The sequence below is a fragment of the Denticeps clupeoides genome, chromosome 5, assembly GCF_900700375.1.
Source record: "Denticeps clupeoides chromosome 5, fDenClu1.1, whole genome shotgun sequence".
NCBI lineage: Eukaryota > Metazoa > Chordata > Actinopteri > Clupeiformes > Denticipitidae > Denticeps > Denticeps clupeoides.
In genome coordinates this window covers 12072322-12079646 of record NC_041711.1, presented here as the reverse complement: position 1 = coordinate 12079646, position 7325 = coordinate 12072322, and the positions used below count along the sequence as shown (strand labels likewise).

Sequence of the window (7325 nt, the reverse complement as noted above, 5' to 3'; positions counted from 1 at the left end):
TCACAGTTAAAGAAATCCCTCACTCCACTCCAACAGATGCAATACTTGCTCTGGAAAGAGATTTCAAAGAGACTGACAGGAACGAATAGACTGTATCACAGGAGGATTTAACATTCCTCCAAAAGCTTGAGCAAGGCATAACACAGATGGAAAAGGGACATTTGGAGATGCCATTGCCATTTAGAGAAAAGCCACAAACTTGCTGAAAACAGACCAAACCAGTTCAAACGCAAACTCATGAAAGACGAAAAATACAAGGAGGATTACATGAAATACATGAATGACATCATCGAAAGAGGTGATGCAGAAGAGACTGATGATATTGGACTCCCTGGCAAGACATGGTACATACCACACCACGCCATCTATCATCCAAAGAAACCTGACAGGTTACGTGTGGTCTTCGACTGCTCTGCCAAACACAAAGGTACCTGCCTTAATGAACATTTACTGATTGGCCACGACATGATCAACAGTCTTACTGGTGTTCTTGTGCACTTCAGACAGCACCACGTCACCCATTCCAAACCAAAATGTCCACATGACCAATGTCCACTAGCCAATAATGTTTGACAAGAAGGGAAGGTGCAGGGTTCCTGGATGCACAGGAAAACCCAAAGTTGTGTGCAAAAAAACTGGCAGGTACGTGAAAGTGTTCAGTAGCAGGCAGCGGCACGCACCAGAAACAGGTGGAAAAGAGTAGCAAGCATCTGGTTACCATGGTGATGTGCAGGCTGAGGTGTGCGCTGCAGCGAGGAGCCGGGCAGGAGATGAGGTAAGGAGATGAGTTGTGGGGGTATTAGGTGCCACAGCTACAAATAGAAAAAGAGGCATAAGGTTTTTTTTTCATTTATCTTTCCAGAGGCATTCATCCTCCATTCATATTTAATATTACTAAAGCATTAAAATAACACAAAAGAATGTGGATGTCTTATTTCAGTATTAGGTGCCTTTTTTGTTAAGTACATAACTCCACATGTGTTCATTCATAGTTTTGATGCCTTCAATGAGAATCTACCAATGTAAATGGTCATGAAGAAAACATATTGAATGAGAAGGTGTCCAAACGTTTGGCCTGTACTGTATGTGAAGTTATGACTGGAACGTCTGGATTTCTACATTCTCAACTTTAAATGTTAATCACAAAACATTTGTGGGTTTTTTTTTTATAGCAGATTACAGTAACCCTGAGCAAATCCTAGATTCTCATAAATCCAATATGTTGAACTCATAAGTGTCAGGACATCTGGACAGTGTCAGGAGAGAATATGGCATAGACGTCACTGCTGCATCGGTCTACTCTGGGATATGTGTGATGCAAACACAAGTTCAAGTTTAATGTTTAGGTGTGCGTTTTCATTAAGGTTTAAATGCATTATGTCTGTATAAGATGGAAGGACACTTGAAAAGAAAAAAAAGGAAGTAAAAACTGGGTGTCACAGGCAAATTTAATCTAGGTATGTGACTGGGATACATGTACCAATGAATGCTGCTGACAGGGTGGCCTTGATAGTGGGCAAGCAGCTGTCGTGGCCTCACAAAGAACATGGACCATGCGGTTCTTCAGGAGGTTCTTGGCCAGAATGCTTCCTTTCAGGATGTCCACCCGCTTTCTGTGAATCCTGTCTTTGCTGGTGAGATGAGGTCACCTGATGCAGAAATGGCCACCTCTCCAGGCTGGGTGGGCGTCCCTTCTGGCACTGGGAGCGTTGGTGAGAGAGGTAAAGAAGAACCCAAAGATGCAGTCAGGAGATGGAAGAAAGTTGAAGAAAGTCAAGTCAGGACTTTATGGCAGAGTGGCCTGCCAGAAGCTTCTACATTTTGGCCTTAAATCTAAGAGGTATGTGTGGAGAAAACCAGGCACTGTCCAATCCAGTCCCAACAGTGAAGCATGGTGGTGGCAGCATCATGCAGTGGGGCGGTTTTGCATCTGCAGGGGAGGACGACTGGTTGCAATCAAGGGAAAGAGAAATGCAGCCAAGTACAGGGATATCCTGGACAAAAACCTTCTCCAGAGTGCTCAGAAACGCAGAATCACCTGTCCAATACAGTCCCAACAGTGAAGCATGGTGGTAGCAGCATTCTAACAAGACAATGACCCTGAGCACACAGCTAAAATTACGAAAGGGTGGCTTCACAACAACTCTGTGCCTGTTGAATGATCCAGCCAGAGCCCTGACTTAAACCCAATTGAGAATCTCTGGAGAGACTTAAAATTAGCTGTCCACCAGAGTTTACATCCAACCTGCCAGAACTGGAGAGGATCTGCAAGAAGGAATGGCAGAGGATCCCCAAATCCAGGTTTGAAAACCTTGTTTTGTTCTTTCCCAAAAAGACTCATGGCTGTATTAGATCAAAAAGACACTTCTACTAAATACTGAATACTTAGGACCATGTGATATTTCAGTTTTTCATTGTTTATAAATCTGCAAAAATATCAGTATTTTTCTGTCAATATACGGTGCTGTATGTACATTAATGAGGAAAAAATGTATTTAAATCATTTTAGCAAATGACTGCAATATAACAAAGAGTGAAAAATTTCCGTACCCACTGTGTATGAATGGTTCTGGCCCATGCGTGTCTCACTCTACACTCCCTCTGCAGTTCTCTGTAGCCCAGACACAACTCCTTGCCACCTTGGTCATCTTTTCCCACTCGCTCATCAACCTCGGTCTTATCCTGAAGTCACAGATACACAGAGCGTACGAACCATACGCTTGGTTAAAATTTGAAGTGAAAGTGAAGAGATCGTTGAGCACAAATTCATTACATTACATTACATTAACAGCATTTATCAGTCACCCTTATCCAGAGCAACTTACAATCAGTATTTACAGGGACAGTAACCCTGGAGATAACTCAGGGTTAAGCGTCTTGCTCAGGGACACAATGGTAGCAAGAGGGGTTTGAACCTGTGTCTTCTGGTTCATAGGTGAGTGTGTTACCCACTGCTTTTAACCATCACCCTTAGTGAGCAGTGGGCAGCCATGACAGGCACCCGGGGAGCAGTGTGTGGGGATGGTGTTTTGCTCAGTGGCACCTCAGGATCGGGATTTGAACCGACAACCTTCTGAATACGGGGCCGCTTCCTTAAAGCTACAGACACGGAAACGGCACATCCTGGGGAAATCTCATTGTGGGACTGGATCAAAGTAGTTATTCTGCACCAAGGCTCAATTTCAGATAGAGACTTTAGATTCAGTATTAGGGGACCAACAAGACCGATATAAAAGCAAGTCATTGACTCTGAGTTTAGTTACACGTGTAAGTGTTTGTGTGTGTAAAATAAAAAATCACTCAGCATTTTCAGAAAGTAGGTGGTTTCTACAGAACAGAACACAAGCCAGCGTTCACGCAGGCGTACCTCTTCCTGATCCAGCATCTGCTGCAGTAGTTTCTCCACAAGCTGAGACTCATCATCCCACAGACAAACAGGACATGAAAAAAATTGTGATAACCACATATATTCAAAGAAAAAAAAATATTTAGCCTCCTTTAAATAAGGCTTTAAATCAAAACTACCTAAACAAAACACAATTCCAAAGACACGCACATAAACGAACTTCACCAAAAAATTCCAAATAAATCAGCAGCCTTAATGCAGCCTTCATGCCCGAAAGTATGGTGTGTGGTGAATGGTGTTGATGAAGTTATTTCCACAAATGCTCCCACGATTCTACAGGCTCAGACGATTAAAACAAACTATTCAAATCGATCAATGCGATCGTGAGATATGCCTGCGCGTATTGTACAGAATTACAGGCAAAACAGTCCACAACACAAGACAGGCGCCGCTGTTTCTGTAGATTCTGAAAGAAGACCAAACTATGATGGCGCAGCAAAGAAGCAAGTTTTTTACGACTGAGGAGGTGCTGGATATTCTGGTGCAACACAGCAGTCCAGCTATTTGTACTGTTCAATATTCATCTGATGAAGAGGATCTCCTGTGTGCAGATGAGGTTGAGGCATTTTCAGATCCCTTCTTCTGAAAGGTATGTACTCTCTGTTTTAGAATTTATTATTAAAGAAAGATTATTCATATATTTTTTATGTTTTCTCCCTATACTTGATGTTCTTTGTTGAATTGCTGAGTACAGTATTGTTTATTTTAAATCAGTTACATGATCAAATTTTTTACTTCATATATTTTCTACACCCACCTCTCTGCCAAGCGGCGACGGGATACTGCAGGATGTGGCATCCATAGGGTGAAAACACGTCTACACTGCTTTACTTTACTTTACTTTACTTTATTTGGCAGACGCTTTTATCCAAAGCGACTTACAATGGGAAGACACCAGCAATTCTCGTTCGATTTCTATAGAATATCAAGTATACAAACTAAGAGCCCTGATAAGGCTTAGACTTGTCATTGAAGAACATGCTCGGAGAGTGTTGGGTGCTAGACTAAGAAAAATTATAATGTATTTATACATCTTGTATTTGTTTGTTAAATGTGTATGCATGTGTATGTGTTAAATTTATCTGTAATATTTTTGGAATAAGAGGGTTTTCACCTTCTTCTTAAAAGTGGTGATAGTCTCGGCTAGTCGTGTGGAGGAGGGTAGGTTGTTCCACCAGCCAGGGACAACAACGGAGAACAGACATGATTGGAATCGGAGACCCCGTGAAGAAGGAATTTTTAGTCTCCTTTCGTTTGCCGATCTGAGAGAGCGTGTAGGAGTGTATCTAGGTAGTAGTGTGTTGATGTAGGAGGGCGCAGTTCCATTTACAGCCCTGTAGGCAAGCATCAAGGATTTGAACTCAATGCGAGCAGCTACCGGGAGCCAGTGGAGGGAGGTAAGGAGAGGTGTAACATGGGTGTATTTTGGCTGATTGAAGATGAGGCGGGCTGCCATATTTTGGACCATCTGGAGTGGTTTTATGGTGACTGCAGAGGCTCCAGCCAGGAGAGAGTTACAGTAGTCGAGTTTGGAGATGACCATTGCCTGGACGAGGAGCTGCGTAGCCTGTTGTGAGAGAAAAGGCCGAATCTTGCGAATGTTGTAGAGAGTGAACCTGCAGGATCTGGAGATCGCAGCAACATGATGGTTCAAACTCAGTTTGTTATCTATCCAAACCCCAAGGCTTTTTGCAGATGCCGTGGGTGTTAACAATAGTGATCCAATTTGAATTGAAAGGTTTTGCTGAGGAGAATTGTTGCCCGGAAAGATCAGAATCTCGGTTTTGGATAGGTTGAGTTGGAGGTGTCGCTCAGACATCCATGCCGATATGTCTGAGAGGCAGGCCGAAATTTTTGTTGCTATAGTAGCATCTTCTGGTGGGAATGACAGATAGAGCTGGGTGTCATCAGCATAGGAGTGATAGGAGAAGCCATGTGATTGGATGATGTGACCAAGTGAGCGAGTGTATATTGAGAATAGAAGGGGGCCAAGGACAGAGCCTTGTGGAACCCCTGTGGTTACCCTAGAGAGGACAGATGTCTCACCTCCCCATGATACCTTGAAGGACCTGTCGTAGAGATAAGAGGTGAACCAATCTAGTGCGGTTCCTGTGACTCCTAAATCAGAGAGTGTGGTGAGAAGAATTTCATGGTTAACTGTATCGAAGGCAGCAGATAGATCAAGTAGAACAAGGACGGATGATCTGCGGGCAGCTCTTGCAGCACGAAGGTCATCCATCATTGCCAGGAGGGAGGTTTCAGTAGAATGCCCTTTCCTGAAACCAGACTGAAAAGGGTCAAGAAGATCATGTTTGTGGAGAAATGAGGAAAGTTGAGCCAGGACTGCTCTTTCAAGAATTTTTGAAAGAAAAGGAAGGTTGGAGACTGGGCGGTAGCTATCCAGTAGAGATGGGTTTAATGTGGGTTTTTTGAGCAGGGGAGTAATGACAGCCTGTTTGAAAGCAGTGGGGAATGTTCCTGTTGTGAGTGAGGAGTTTAAGACATGTGTCAGAGCAGATAATATGGTGGGCTGTATGGACTGAAGGAGGTGTGAGGGGATTGGATCCAGGGAGCAGGTGGTGGGGTGACTAGACTGGAGAAGTGTAGACACGTCTGATTCAAAGAGGGGAGTAAAGGAAGACAGATTCCTGGTTTCAGAGGTAACAGCAGGACGGGGTCTGGGGTTAGGTGGTGAGAATTGTTTGCTAATGTCAGCCACCTTTTCTGTGAAGAAGGTGGCGAAGTCTTCAGATGAGAGAGAAGTGGAGGGGGGAGGGGGTGGAGGATTCAGGAGACGGTTGAAAGTCGAGAAAAGTTTTCGAGAGTCATTGCAGTTGTTTACTTTGTCCTGGAAGTATCTGGTCTTTGCTGTAGTTACAGCAGCAGAGAAGGATTTTAGGAGAGATTGATACTTATTAAGTTGAAGCGGGCACTTGGATTTCCTCCACTGCCTTTCAGCTGCTCTAAGGTGGGACCTGTGGTGACGAACCTCGTCAGAGATCCACGGTGAGGGTGGAGTCGCACGTGTTGGTTTTGAGGTTAGAGGGCAGAGTCTCTCGAGGCAAGATGTTAGTGTGGAGAAAAGGATGTCTGTAGCACGGTTAGTGTCCTGAATAGAGAGGATGTCTAGGGGGGAGAGCTCAGAGGAGACAGCGGAAGACAATTGAGTAGGGCAGAGGGTACGGAGATTACGGCGAAATTGTGTTAAGTGTGAGGTGGGTGTGGTGCGTGCCAGGGGGGATAGTCTGAAGTGAATAAAAGAGTGATCGGATAGATGTAGAGGAACGACAGAAGTGTTGGCTGTGGAGCATTTGCGTGTGAGTACGAGATCTAGTTGTTTTCCAGCTCTGTGCGTTGCGGGCGTGCAGAGAAGTGTGAAGTTGGAAGCAGAGATGAAGTGTTGGAAGTCAGTGGTTTGTGGCTTGAGGAGATCGAGGTTGAAGTCTCCTAGTAGCACAAGGGGCAGTTCCTCATCTATAATTGAGGAGAGAGTTGTGTCTAGTTCCTCTACAAAGTTCCCCAGCGGACCTGGAGGACGATATACAGCAACTATGGACATTTTTACTGGGTGTGTAATAGTTACTGCATGGAACTCAAAACTGGTTGTTTGAATAGCAGAAACGGGAGTGAATTTCCAGTCCTTGGAAATGAGCAAGCCTGTGCCCCCTCCCCTGCCAGTGGGGCGGGGGGTATGAGAGAAGTAGAAGTCTGTGGAAAGGGCTGCAGGTGTAGCGGAGTCATGGGGGCGGATCCAGGTCTCAGTCAGTGCGAGTACTTGGAGATTTCGTTCTGTAGCAAAAGCAGGAATGAAGTCTGCTTTGTTGACTGCCGACTGACAGTTCCACAGTCCGAACAAGTACTCAGGGTGGCAAGATGAGGCCTGGGAGAGTGTGTGGAGGTTATGTGTGTTGCGTGTTCT

General features: G+C 44.6%; 1 long non-coding RNA gene across 1 annotated transcript; it reads right to left on the bottom strand.

The window, feature by feature from the left end:
* Window positions 1-757: 757 nt before the first annotated feature.
* Window positions 758-2684, bottom strand: LOC114790540 (uncharacterized). Its single transcript, XR_003749823.1, has 3 exons — window positions 2551-2684; window positions 1481-1700; window positions 758-812 (listed from the first exon to the last, which is right to left on the bottom strand). It is a non-coding gene; the product is annotated as an uncharacterized LOC114790540 (long non-coding RNA).
* Window positions 2685-7325: the final 4641 nt, after the last annotated feature.